This window comes from Haliaeetus albicilla, chromosome 2 (genome assembly GCF_947461875.1).
Source record: "Haliaeetus albicilla chromosome 2, bHalAlb1.1, whole genome shotgun sequence".
NCBI lineage: Eukaryota > Metazoa > Chordata > Aves > Accipitriformes > Accipitridae > Haliaeetus > Haliaeetus albicilla.
The window spans coordinates 63,388,436-63,403,724 of NC_091484.1; positions in this window are offsets into that span (position 1 = coordinate 63,388,436).

The following is a 15,289-nucleotide window of genomic DNA, read 5'->3' on the forward strand; positions in this document are numbered from 1 at the left end:
CACCCAAGAAAAACCCATCCCACATTTGCAAATGCTGTGCTGGCATTTGTGCAGCCAGGGAACAGCAACGGGCTTATCCCACTGTCCCAGCCTGCAGGCGCTGGTGTCTGGTGGAGGAGACGTGGCCGCTGGCAGCCCTGGCACATGACCCACCGTAAAGCAATTTCTCCTCTGCAGCAGAACAGGTGACCTATATGAACAGGCAAAAGGGACTGACCAGTCTTGAATTTCAGCTATCAATCAGCTGACTGCGGTGAGCTGCTTGCAAGGGATACAGCGGCCAAGAATTACTCATGGAAATAATTCCACAATCAGCTTTGAATAAGCAATAACTATAGGAAAACTGTAAGCTGTTCAAGCAACTCAGAAAAAGGGCCTTATGACATGCTATCAACTTAGCTTCTGCCCAGGGCTTCATTTCATGCCTTAATTACTAAAATCTCCAGCTCTGTGGCCTCGATGGCTCTAAACATACACAAAGAAAGGGACAGCCTCATGCTGCTGTTTTCCGAAGTGCTCTTTCACTCCCATCTAACTGCCACCGTCCTCTTAAGCTTTGTCTATGTTGCAAACCACATGTGTGTGTGTGCACCACCGATGCACCTGGGTTTGAACTCAAGAGCTTGCACAATGGGGCCAAACTGACTGCAGGAGCATTTCCCCAGGATGGCAGCTGAGTTCAGTGTTTCATGCTGTGCTCTGTGTTGCTGCAGGTTATTGCATGAGCAGTATGTGAGCTTGCCAACATAAAGGCAGCTTAGCTGTCTTCAGAAACAGTAGCCACTTCTCTGAATGGTGATGCAGATGTCAACTGCAGATGGAGCAAAGCAAACTTCATGTCTGCACCCGTAAGGCTATCTACCACTTTGCCCTGTGCTGTCTTTCAGCCCCCATTTCCTATCCTGAAATCCACTCCCACTCTTGCACCACCATTACCTTCGTTTCTCCTTGTACCCTTTTCATGCATGGTCCTCTATGCTCCTGCCCCCTCTGGTGATCTCTCAGAGATCCCCTGGCAAAACCACAAAGTACCTCCCCCTTACCTGCTTCAAATCCTCCCTCTATACCGACGTCTGAGGGGAAAGTCCCATACCGGTAGGCTGGCAAGGACATCTTCCTCCTAGAGCTAAGCAAGGCTACATGATCCAGATATCACGTCACCACATTCCCCTTAACATCCCACCGCAGAGCATCCCCCTACATGGGGAGAGGGCTGTGTTACCCCAATAGCTCTGCTATTTTCTTGGGAAACCCTATGGGGGAATACGTCAGTGGTCTTTTGGGATGTTGTGTTTCTTTTATGCTACTGTTTATCTTGGTCTGCACCTCAGGGTGTGTTTAGACTAGGTTAAAAGTTGTTTTAACTTGTATGGGGAAAAACCCTATTTGGGCCAGCTTTTGGGGAAAGCTAACCCTGAAGTTACCTCACACCAGCAGTAAAACAGTTAGAGGCTGACTGAAAACTGAAGTATTCTTGTTAAGAGTGTCTAAATCCATTTGCCAGACCTGTACACCATCAGACGTTGGAGTATCCTGAGATTTAGCTTTGAGTGCCCCCTTTCCCCTCTTAAATGTCATATAATCTATACAAGACAAGAGGTACTATTATGAGGGTGGTTTGACCTGCCGCATTAAAACACAGATCGTAGCTGAGGAATTTCTGTATGAAGCCTATAACCTCTGGCTGAACTGGAGCGTGCCTTTCAGAAAGGAATCCAGGCTTTTGCTGAAAGACCCCCCAGCCCACACAGTCCACATCCGCTGTAGGTATGCTGTTGAAATACTCAGCTGTACTCTCTCTGTGTTTGTGTGTTTAAAAACAAAAGCCACCAAAGATACTTTTGTCCAGATTCCTGTGAGGGACTTCAGTATACAAAGTGCCACTTATATGCTTGAGACCTGCACGTGCTGGTGCTTCCAGAGCAGCGATCCATTGCTTCCTAAACTTGTCAATGCTGACGGTTTTACTGGTAAAGAAGGTCAAGACAAATGAGCCCTCTTATCATAGGCAACAGGCTGGTCAGACTCATGTCCAAGCACTTGTAGATCTGTGCACCACGTATTTCCCTGCCCATCTTGTCTCTGGAGTTGCTTGAAACATGCATGATCATGCGAAATCACGGCGACCCCACTTCTTCCTTCCTGCTGTCCAGTAGTGTATTAGTGCCTCCATTGGGAGTGTGGGAGGCCAGGTTGGAGCTCGTCTCCCACCTCACCTGGAGAAGAGGTTTGAGTTGTGATCTCTTAGAGATGCCCTAACCACAGGGTTTTCAGAAATGCTCCCTTCTGCGTCAACTCTTCCCGGTTAAGCATCCATGGGCCAGAAAGTATTAGGAATTCCTCATTCAACTACTTCATACAAAGTAGAGCTGGTTAACTAGGAGAGAATGAATTGCATATTGCAGAACACTATATCACTGCAGTGAACATAACTGTACTCTCAACATGAATTTGAACCAAATTCCAGCTACTGTCTTTCTTCATATTTCTAAAGTCCAGGTTAAAGAACAATTAACTGCTTACTTTTAATCTCATGTAAGTACCTGGCCTGTAGTTCTCTGGTTGCTTTAATCTGACAAACACAAGTCAGAGCTCCCTGTACTCCTGATGGTTTGTGTGTGGTGCCTCAGCATTGGTGTAGTAGATCTTGCAGTGAACTGATCTGAACACAGCAGAGGGATTGTTCCTTGGCTGCATGGTTCTCCGCTCACTCATAATGCAGCTGTACAAAGAGCAGAGGCAAGGGGAATACCCAGAGGAGTGGGGAGGAGAGGGGAGTGAAGGTCTGGGCTGACCATTCCAGTGGCAGTGAAGATCCCTTTAGGGTGACGGCAGACTTGTGTTCCTCAGTGGACCTGTCTGAGAGATCCCACAAACTCCCATGAACTCTCTGGTAGCTGAAATCCAGATTAACTGAAATGGAAAAACTCTGCAACTCCTAGCCAGAGCTGGCCAAGTTTGGCAGGGCTAGACCTAAATTTTTTTGGTGCATCGCAGTGCTGAAGGATATACTTCCAGTACAGCTGAGGAGAAATCTTAGCTCTGCTTTAATTAGATTAACATGCACACTGCAGCTCACCATGGGAATTGGGCGGCCCATGAGTTGCACTACCTCTGGCTTCTTAAATCCTTTTCTGGAAAGGAGAGGAGTAATCAATCCTTCATTCTTCTTTTGAGGACAGCTAGAAATATTCTGAGGTGTTAAAGGAATATAACGAAAACATGAGACACTTCTTTTTACTTCTGTGGCTATTACAAGGAGCAGAACTGCTGTGAGGACATTTTGTGAAGGATTTTCATTGGTCTTTTCTGCAGCTTTTCAGTGCTAGATTGACTCGGACTTGCCCTGCAGTGTACCGAATAGGCCTGGTACACCTGGTAAAGCCAGACACCTACTGCTTTATTTCTTTCTTCTCTGCTCTCCCACTTGTCTTCTGTGAATACCACAGACCTTTAGAAGATGTTTCTGAAAAGGTCATATCTGTGGGTATGAGGGTTTGGGGATGGGTAGAAAGAGACTTCCTGCTATGGAATTCAGATTTGGTGAAACCTTAGGTTTTCTAGAGTTGTTGCCATCTTCCCAAAACCTTTCCAGTGGGAATAGCAATAATCTCTGTGGAACAGAGAAGGATATGCTGCCTGCCTGTAGTTATGATGGATCACGTCACATGATTCACATCCATGAAAGAGAGGAATAGCTCCTTCAGGAGTCTTTACAGGCTATGGCAGAGAGGAGTATTTGTTGCTATTGTAGAGTTATGTTGCTCCAGTGCTCTGAAGGGCTCTAGGTAAACTTTTAGTGGACCTGTGGCATAAGTCCTTCCCTGCAGTCCAAATCCATGCTGTAAATCTGTAGAGACAAGAGGATGTGGTTAAAAGTTTCAAGGGATTGATCTAATATCTTGCTGCAGACAAAAGGTGTGCTCACACTGTTGCACCCGGTTGTGAGATCCCTCTTGGCTCTGGCTTGTCTGACAGCCTGATGAGCTGATGCAACGTGCCATCTGCTAGAAGACTAACTCAGCAGAAGGATTGATTAGTTTTCTGCTGGGCGAGTGGGCTGAACTGGTCCTGCTGTGGCCTGGTGAGTGCTGCAGAGGGTGCAAGGGGAGCAGGAGGTGTAGATGTGGGAGGAGGAGTGGTGGTGGGAGAGGGCTCAGCTGAGCTGCCTCTGGGGGTAGCCAGACACGGGGGTTGTGCAGCTGCCAAAGTCCATGGAGGGGCCTTGATTCTTGGTTTTTGCAAAGCGATGGCATGTTCTGTAATAACTTACTGGCTGCAAGAAAGAAACATAGACCCCTCTCCAAGTTTTATTTTTCCAGTTTATCACTGAAGCTCTGTTGGAAATGACAGCCACACAAGTGTACTCAGGTCACAAAGAAGAAATTCTTGAGCAATGTAACCAGCTGGGGCTCATGAAGGTGCTCTGCAAACCCAGGTCATGTAAGAAGCTGAGAATGTGTGGCCCAGTAACTCTAGTAGGAATTGGTATTCTTTTGGAATATTCTGGAAAACGGTAATTCTGATTTATGACCAGCTGGTTACATTTCTTCCTTCAGAATCGTCTTTTTAGGTGTCCGCACATCATTCAGAATCCTACATTAAACAATTAATTCCTTGATATTTTTTTAACTCCGACCCAGTGAGATGAACTTTTCTGTTAGTCACCCCTCACTCCCAGATCGATTCATCTTCTTGATAAAATCAGCAAACCAACTACATCCAATGCCAGCAATATCTGAACTTTATTAGGTCACCCAAAGTAGTGGATAACAGAGAGCTGGGCTTAGCTGAGACCACATGCTGAGTTTCACTCCAGAGTAAGTCTCTGCAGTGGAGCTATAAATCCTTGGACATAGCATAGAAGTGCTAATGGACCCTCAGTTTCAGTGCCACTACCAGGCAATAATATCTGTAATAGCAGCTAACAAAGATACAACCAACCAAGCTCTTCAGGGTTCAGCAACTGCTCCCAGGGTTGGAGCAGAGCTCATTTATTTTGTTCTCTTCATTCCACTAGAGCAGCTCCAAGCCGTGACAGCACATGGGGATAATTGAAGCAAAAGTGCTCAACCCTGACTGCCCAATCTTCTCATAAAACAATCCCAGGATTGTTCTGGGGACCGTTGGCACAACAAACCTTGCACTGCAAATTTTGCTCCATAATTAGCAAGCAGTTGCTGTCATGCCTGTCAGATGGGTTTATGTGACGGAGTGAATAGAACAACAATTGACTGTCTTCCCTTGCAACCAAGGAGAAGAAACCGCTTTGAGTGAAGCTGACAATTATGTAAAAGGAACTAAATGAATTTGGCTTACGGTTCACACTTACCCCTCACAGATGGAAGGCAGGACCTCTGAGGCCCATTTCTGAGTCCTTGCCCCTTTGTACCTGACTAGTCGCTGGCTAAGTGCCTAATGAGGCTCAGAGGAAACAAAACCAGCACTGAGGGCTTTTTATTGTCTTTCTTTTCTTTATAGAGCAGGGAATTACCATGTGGTTCGCATCCAAGTTCAAAATCTGATCTTATCACCCAAAGTTGATGACAGACACAACTGTGCTTTCACAAAACCAGAAAGACTAGTGATACCATGCGTTGGACAACAAAGATGGGTAGAAAACTGAAGAAGCTTTGGAAATTTGAGGTACTCCATTTACACATATGCCTTCCCAAGCTATCTATACACAAGGCAGTCGTGTTAGGGGTTTCCCACCCACCCACTGATTGTAGTGGTGGAAGCAGCAATGTAGAGGGGAGTCCAGGTATCTGCTAACATTTTACCATTAGTCATTTCTAATCTTGTCTAGGGCAAGCCTCATGAGGAATATAGAAACTGTGGCTCTCTGTGGGCAGTAACAGCTGGAGCTGCTGCTGGAATTGACAGAAAGACAGGCTTAGAGAATAGGAAGTCTTAGAGATTAATGCATGCTGATCCTGATCTCATTGCAGTAGGAAAGCACTTAAGACCAAGGATGAACAAATTGGGCTACTTTTTGTATCGAGTGGGAATTCTTTCTTTTGCTCTGAAATGCACAGGATGTTGCTCAGGAAATGGTGTCCCAGTACAATACATGTGGGAGCATGGGCTGGGTTGGACTGTAAGCAGAAGTGTGTTTTACTATCCTCATGGCCCATAGAATTGCCTGAGGACCAAAAAGCTCCTGTGACCTATACTCAGGCAGCTCCTCTGAGCATCCCAGATTCACCAGAGATAGATAGAGTGCTGCTGTCTAGGGACCTCAGTGAATCCTGACATGCTGGAAACTGCCTGAGTGAAGTGATTAAACTGGTAAAGGCAGAGTTTAGGATGTGTAAAAAGAATGAGCTAGGGACGTGGAGTGAAGTACAGAGATGCAGGAACTGCCTTTTCTTTGCTGCCACCCGAGTCTGCCCTTCTAAATAGCCCTGGCGAGGGAGGATACTTGAATGAGGCATCAAACTGCTTCACTGGTCTCCTCCCTCTGATGCAGGAGAGGTGTACAGAAAATGCAGGCCCCTGGGTATGGCATCCCAGCTCTCACTGCACATTGGCTCTCCTTCCCTAGCACTCCTTGTGGTAAATGCTTCCCTTTCTCAGGGTCTTCCTGAGTTCTGAGTTGCTTGCTGCTCTATCTGGTTACAGCAGTATCCTTCTCCTTTGGGAAGCCTTGTCTAGTTTATCATTAAAAAGTCACTCAATCTGTCACCAGATGATAGTGAATATCTGGGTGAGGATAGCACTGAACCCTACTGGTGCTAACTTTATGTTTTCCTCCTTTTGCATTAATCGGGGAGCTGGTATGAAGACTCTCAGATCCTACCTGTGTATCTAATGGACTGGCAGGGTTATGAGCATATTAAACAAAATAGGACCTCACATACCTGTGGACATGTAATTTTGTCCTTTTCTCATACACCCTCCTTCCTGTGTGTCTTTGTGGACTCATGTTCTAAAACTAACCAAAACAGATCCACCCTCTGAACACACCAAACCTGTAAGATAAGTCTTTGAAATTCCTGTTTATAAAACCCTGGTGAAATTCAGGCCCAAATATGTGTGCAAAATCCCAGTGCTTTCAGTATACAATTCTGTTGTCTTCATTCCAGCTGTATCTGTCTCTTTCAAAGTGACACAACCTTTTTCTAACTGTAAAATTAGCTCATTATAAGTTGCAGTTTTCAAAACTGGCTGTAGATCTTGGAGCTGAAACTGTGTCAAATACTGAAGAGTTTGGCTTTTTAAAACTGTAAGTGTTTGAGAGGGAGAGAGAAGAGAGGATTGTGCTTGAGAAATATTTTCATGTAGTGCAAAAAATCAGCTGGCAGACATGGGCAACTCTGTTCTGTGACTTTATAGAAGCTTTTACCAGAAACTTTCATAAAAGGAAAACCCAAGAGGACATGGGGAAGGGGGGCTACAAATGGTGTTTGTCTTTTCTGCTAGTGGTAGCTAATACGCATCAGCTCCCCTGAGGTACCAATACAGTGAAGACAAGACACATTAGTTTTGTCATGGAGTAAATTCACTGAGAGGTTTAGGGCTGAACCATCAAATTTATCTCTTGACAAAATGAAAGTGCTTTTATTTTCCCTGTTTACTTCGACTTCGTTAACAGGCGTTAGGTACCCTGAGGCAAAAAAGCAGCTTTAGCAGTAAAGTCAAGCCAGAAGGTCCCGCTAAATTCGCTGGAGAATGGAATGTGACATACTGTTTACTTTCTCTTCCAAATGCATTATTTATATGAATGTTGTAGCAATTATGTGATTATACAGAAGTTAATGCACAACAATAAACCAAAGGATCATCAAAGAAATGCTAATGGCAGGGAATGTTTTTTGTTTAAATTGTGGATTCACATTTCTTATTCCCTTTTCCTTGAGGGCTACAAGAAGAGAAGATTTGCAAACCTAATAGAAGATTCTGCAAATGTCAAATCTTTGAGTACAGGAAAGGAAATGAAATCCATGTTCCCATCTCTCTGTCTCTCTCCCGCCTCCCTTGAAATATGAACAGCTTCAGAAAATTGACTCATTTTTTTCACCTTTTTGTTTTGGCCAAATGGTTATGTGAAGCATAACAAGAATGACTACATGGCTCTGGGGCAAGGGCCAAAGGTCCAGGGACCAGGTGGGTTTCTCCTTAATCCTGTCAGGGAGCGTGAAGGGCTTGAGGAGATAGATAGATAGATAGATCGATCGATCGATCCTGCAGGTCAACACCTGGTTGCACAGATGGTGTTGGCAACAGGGATTTGGCTTTTACAGCCATGGGCCTCTGCGAATCAAGGACTGCTAGGAAGACATGAGATCCACCTGATCAAGCAGGGCAAAACATCTTTGCCGACAGGCTAGCCAACCTGGAGAGGAGAGATTCAAACCTGGAACAACAGAAAAGGAAGATGACAGCTCACAAAGAAGCGGCAAAGTGGCAGACCAGGATGGCAAGAAAAGGGCACAGGGTGGAATGGACAAGAGACCTCAAAGCCAACAAACAAGACAGAGGTGAGCCCATCCCTAACACATGCACACAGATAAGGAAGAGGAGTCCGGGAGACATGGTTGATTTGCAAGGGCCATCTCCTCTAAACTCATGAACAGTCAATCCCAATGTGCAGAAAATCAAAGGCAGAAGGAGGCCTGTATGGATGAACAAGGCACTCCTGACAGAACTCAAGCAGAAAAAGGAAGCACACAAGAAATGGAAATAGAGTCAGGTGACCTGGAAGGGATATGGAGACATAGTCCAACTGTGCAGGGATGGTGTTAGGAAAGGCCATTTGGGGGACCTCGACAGGCTGGAGAAATGGGCCGATGGGAACTTGGGTCAGGGCAATCCCACACATGGATACAGACTAGGTGATGAGTGAATTGAGAGCAGTCCTGCAGAGAAAGTCTTGGGGGTATTGGTGAATGAAAAACTGAACATGATCCGGCAGCATGTGCTCACAGCCCAGAAAGCCAGTTTATGACCTTTGGAAAAAGGGGGAGGCAACTCAGAAGGACTACAAGAATGTCGTGAGGTTATGCAAGGAGAAAATTGGAAGGGCCAAAGTCCATCCAGAACTTAATCTGTCTTCTGCAGTAAAAGACAACAAAAAATGTTTCTACAAACACATTAGCAACAAAAGGAGGGCTAAGGAGAATCTCCATCCTTTATTGGATGCGGGGGGGAAACATTGTGACAAAGGATGAGGAGAAGGCTGAGGTACTTTTAATGCCTTCTTTGCTTCAGTCTTTAATAGTAAGACCAGTTGTTCTCACGGTACCCAGCCCCCTGAGCTGGAAGACAGGGATGGGGAGCAGAACGAAGCCCCCAGAATCCAAGACCAAATGGTTAGTGACCTGCTACACCACTTAGACACACGTGAGTCTATGGGGCCAGATGGGATCCACCAAGGGTACTGAGGGAGCTGGTGGAAGTGCTCACCAAGCCACCTTCAATCATTTTTCAGCAGTCCTGACTAACTAGTGAGGTCCCAGTGGACCGGAAGTTAGCAAATGTGACACCCATCTACAATAAGGGCCAGAAGGAGGATCTGGGGAACTACAGGCCTGTCAGTCTGACCTCGGTGCCGGGGAAGGACATGGAGCAGATCATCTTGAGTTCCATCACATGGCACATACATGACAACCAGGTGACTGGGCCCAGTCAGCATGGGTTTATGAAAGACAGGTCCTGCTTGACCAACCTGATCTCCTTCTATGACAAGGTGACCTGCCTAGTGGATCAGGGAAAGGCTGTGGATGTTGTCTACCTGGACTTCCAGTAAAGCTTTTGATGCCATTTCCCACAGCATTCTTCTGGAGAAACTGGCTGCTCATGGCTTAGAGGGGCATATTCTTTGCTGGGTAAAAAACTGGTCAATGTAGGGGTGGTTAAAGGAAGAGTAGAATTTGATGTAGCACAAATTTACTAGATGCTTTCAGCTATGCTCCACAGTCCAGTGGTACAAAACCTTTCTGTTTGTGGCTCAATAGAAAATAATATTAAGAAGTTTTAATTTACTCTAAACTAGGACTTGAGACAGTGCAAGCTGGCATTGTCAGAACTGCATTCTTAATTCATGAAGGTTTATTTGATCTGCTGAAAATTATGAAAGCTATGCAATGTTATCACAATAAAAAGTCTTTTTTAACTTCAGCACTGAATATGTGTTTTATTAAGGGAAAGTATGAATTATTAATTGAAAAGTTCCAAAACTTTAAAATTTAATTCAAAAGGCTTGCCAGTCTGAAAAAATACCCCAAAAAATTAAATGATTGTTGTGCAAGAAAATCTTCTCAATAAGAAGCAATGTTTGTGAAGTGCTAAAGGAAGCAATGGCACAATGGTAAATCACTGCCCAAATAGAAAAAGTCCAATCACGTATCTGTAGCTCTTAAAAGCAGGTGCAAATACCTTCACTTTTACTTGCTTAAGTTGGCCAATGACCCTATGGCCTACTCAGTTGTCAAATGAGATTTGTAAATCTCTTTGAAATTTTAGACAATGTTTATTTAAAATAAAAATTTCAGGTTGGGCAGACATGACCTGATACTTCTCCTTTAATCATTCTATTGGCGTATTATTTACAGTTATGCTATACAAACTTCTGAGTTCAGAAACCTGTCAAAGTGAATTGGGTTCACCTTGGTCCAAATTAGATAGGATGTCTTTCTTTTCTTCCCTCCTAGCTCCCCCTCAAATATGGTATTTGCTGCTCTTTTCCCATTGAACAGTAATACATTAAAGATTTACAGTTCTCAGTCTGACCAGTAGTTCCATGTTTGGAGCACTAAGAAGGAATTCTTTGCTTCAAGAGAGCTAAAATAAAATGATGAGCAGGGGAAAGGCCTGTGTCAGGAAGGCTTCTTGTACTCCCAGGGCTTTGCAAGAGCCTTCATGGAGCACGTGTTACGAGGAAGCCTCTGCCTGGTCTCAGTTACGCTTTAGCAAGTGCAGCCTCGACCTGCTCACTTTCCTCAAGACTCACGGGAGGCAGCACTAGTACAAAGCTTTCCCTCCAATGTTTTCCAGTCCCTCTGCCTGCAAAGGTAGTGGTGCAGGACTGGGGCCCTCAGGAGTTGTACTGTCTGCTTCAGCATCAAGGTTCAAGGTGAAGAAACAGAGCACGTCTGTCCCCCCGGCTGTGCCAACTCAAATGCAAGTTAAATTACTCCCTTGCTTCTAAGCCTTGATAATGCAGGCAAAGGTATGAAATCTGAAGCCATGGATTTTCAGATTAGTAGGCACAAATGTTACAGCATGAACAAACTGATGGAGAAAACCGCTTCTACTGGTAGAAATACTCTCCGATAAAAGACCATCAGTTGGGTGGCTTGTGGCCAAGCCTTTGTTGCATGTATCCCTTAGAATGGGATAAAAAGCTGTGCAGACCTTTATTAACGTAAGCCCTGTGTGGTGGTCCTTCAGGTGAAGTACTAGGCTATGCAGCATCCAGGAAACCCAGCTTTGCATCCTAAACCTTGTGGGTGCCTTCTTGATAACGTGTTGCATTGCGGTGCTGAGCACAGGGGTGGTGGGAGATAAAGGAAGAGAGTTTTGAAAGTCAGTGGGAGTCTCACTACCTTGAAATCAACGATGAGGGCTTCAGGCTGGAAATGTGCTGCTACTCAGTGGGAGGTGGGAATGATGGTGATGGCTTTGAGAGTGTGTTTCTGTTCCAGCCCCTTTGCCCTGTGCAGTGCAGTTGTCTCTACCAGACCAGGGATCCCGGGGGTACCTCCACCCTTGCGCTGCCTTAATCTGCTCTTTCCTTCCATGCCATGCAAGGTAGCTATGGGACAGTAGACACAAACTATGGGCTGTAAAGCAGGTTCTGTGGTTTCTCTGGACTTTTCAAATTAAGTGAGACAGTCCAGGTTTGTTGGGGAAATCCAATTTAGAACAGGGTTTTTCAGTGGTGACTCAGAGCTAAGTTATTTCTAAACAGTGAAAAACATTATGCCCTGCAATTCATAGAAGATAAGTAACTAAAATGTTATGCATACTGGAATGTGTTGTCTCTGGCACTGAAAAGATCACAAATTTTGCATCTGAAATAGTATCAATGAATGTTCGAGGCAGAAATTCTGCTCCTATTTGGAACTGTACAACCCCAGAGAGGTTGCTCTTAGCTGTAAGCCATAATTTTTTGATTAAGAGTTTGCTTTGTTTCTGTTTTATATCCAACTACTGTTAACTCTTTGGGGCCCATTCTGTTCTCTGTTGGAGTTAATTAGGATTTTTACATTGAGTTCAGGGGAAGCAGGACTTGACCTTTATTGAATGTCAATTGAAAATGGAAGCCAAGCTTGTGTTCTGGATACTATTATTCTATTTGCTGTTGGAGACTATGCCTGAGCTATATGAATACTAAAAACTTGGCAGGAATATACCCTAATAGCTTACTTTTTGACTCTGAGAGGAGTTCAGTGAATATTATCACAATTCTAGCACTAGCCTTTTTGCCTCTGGCTTCAAATTGGTGTCTTATTCTCTGCGGGCAGCAGTATGAGAGCTGGAGACCTTAGGCAGCTGGGTAAAATAGTCTCAATTCTGTAAACTAGTACTAGACTTCCTGTGACTTGGAAATGTGCCAGAGAGGAGGCAATGCTGCTACCTGGTGAGCAGGGGAAGCATGATAGCCTGTGCATATAGCTAATGCTTAGCCTGGTAGAAAGAGCTCTTCTAAAGATATGCATCCACATTTTGGCTTTACTCTCCTCTTCATCAGTAAAGATAGTAGCTTAAACATCCCCTTTGCTGGAGAACTAGCCTTATGGACAATCTGAATTCAGAAGCTGTTGCTTTATTGAACAAACACAGGTAAGGAGGTCTAAAGAGATCCAAGAAAATTCTGAAAACTATGAAATTAAATTAATTTTACTATTTTGGTAGCACAGGAAAGATGCAGATGTGGGCAAAATAACAAACATGTCTACATGAATTTCTTTTTCTTGGATCTCTCACTGAGCTTGAACATCTTTTTTACTGGAGTACAAAGGAATCCCTGTTTTCACTTCGTCTCCTCCAGATCCTTCTTCAGGTGAATCCAGGTTATTTCTTCCTCACTAAATTACAATGTCTATAATGTAAGATGTCTCAGAATGTGGCACAGTGATGCAGAAAGGCCAGTGGGAACAAATAGAAATGTATTGAGGGGTATTGCTTTATACTCTTCCTCCCCACCATTACCTCCCATTTCTTCCTTGCCTCCCGAGTGCTGGTTGTCCAGTTGTGTCAGCACTCGTCAACTGCGCCCAGCCTTGGCTCAAACCGCAAACCAGCCTGAAGGGACTTGAACCCATTTCAGACACTCTCTGGGAAAACGCTCAAAAACTTTACCTGGCTAGACCTCTCTTATGGATACCTGATTTAGACTAAATAGGCAAAACAGTGTTTGACTCTAGAGAATGGCAGTTGAGGTTTCTGGATGACAGGGGAAGGAAACGTGGCACCCAAAGCCTCCTTCAGGGCAAGGTTAGCTCCTTCGCTGTATATGAAGGGCACAATTTGAGAAGCAGAAACTGGGATGCTCAGAAAGGCATGCCCAGAAAGTGTATACTTATGCATGCAGAGCACTTTACTCTTGGATACCTACGTGGTGCTGAGTGAGGGCTTTGAGAGTCTAAATTTTGGACTTTGCCACCTGAAGTAGTACTTAGACATCAGCTAGGTATTTATCTTACTCTGTGGAGAGAGTCCATAAGGAACTAAACTTGGAGTTGCAGAGTTTGGGGTTGAGGTTACAGGAAGTGCTGCATTCTAAATTTGAACTGAAATACTTTCTAACTTTGCCGCCAAACATAAAGCCCCAAATCTATGTTAGGCTTGAAACACTTCATATGTAATGTGAAGCCACAGATTTATTTTTTCTTTTGGAATGTTTGAGGCAAAGTATCTGAGTCTTTTGGATTTAAAATGCAGAGAAAAACAGGCATGTTTCTGACTTCTAAAAATACACTTTAAGAGAGGAAAGACGGTAGGTTCAGGACAAACTCAATGACCCTGTACAAAGGACAAGGAGATCCTGATAGCCAGTCTAGCCAGTAGCGCTATACTGGATAATCTGAAGACAGTGTGTACAAGGTGCCTTAAACCAAAACCTCTTCTTTTAGGGCCTGCTTTGCATTCAACAAATATGTCTGACCAGGAGTAGCTCCACTTTGCAGGGAATATGTTTGTTTTCAGTTTATGGGCACATTGCTATTTTTCCTTTGGCAGGTCTCCCACTCTTGCCTCACCACATTGCTTCATACCTGTCAGCTTCTCTTTGTACCTGGGTGCCCTCTCTGCTCCTTGGTCATCCTGACCAGATGTCATCTCTGTTTAAATGGTGGCAGGCAGCCAAGGAATGCTCCTTTGCAAAACCAGAAAAAATAGTGAATTCACAGCCGACATAATAACCCTACACGGATGTCTTCGGAGAGCCTGGGGCGGGTTGCCCTCTTCCAAAACTGGCATGTTCAGTCCTGTCTGGAGGAGAGTCACCAAAATCCTAGTGCACACCTCAGGGCAGTCGATGTATAGGGCGCTGCTGGCTGTGAGTCAAGGAAGAAGAACGTGGTGGGGAAGTACCTGAGATCCGGGGACCAGCTTGCAAACTTCAGGCAGCCTACAAACATAAGCAGTAATAAATATGCCCTGCACTGCCATCCAACTGCAGAGGGAGATGTGCGCTGAAATGATTGCTTATTTTGGAAAGAGAGCTGAGAGCTTTTCTTTTTCTTCTTGGCCAATCTTTAAAATGTTAATTTCCCTGTGATATCAAATCCCATAATCATCGGTCACCCGGATAATCTTGATAATTTTCTTTCCGGAGTTATTTCCCGTTCTTTCTCTCTCTCGCCCTGTTACGTTCCCCTTCAAGAAATGGGCACCAGAGAAGCCAGAAAGTTCAGTGCGTTTCATGTCAGGCATGTTTATTGTAGCAGAACAATTACCACAGAATCCTATTAGTTTTATAGGGTGTTTTTAATGCTGATTTGAAGGTACCAGATGAAAGCGTAATGCAACGATAGCACTCCAATTTGACATGGGTCATGAAGGGCAAAATTGCTCACTAGGGACTACCCTTTGAGCCCCAGCTCACACCACCCAGCTCAGTGGCAATATTGCTCCTCCTCTTACCTGCTCATTGCCTTTTGGAGTCCAAACCATCTTCGTGCGCCAAAGATCTGCACTGGGCTGACACTGCGAGAGCAGGAGGACAGCTGGGAAGTGCAGTGAGGGCCATTGCTTGCTGGCTGAATGCTGCCACCTAACAACAGAGTGCTCTGCTCCCATGTCAAGCATTAAAAAAGGTGGGAAGTGTTTTCAAAGCCTC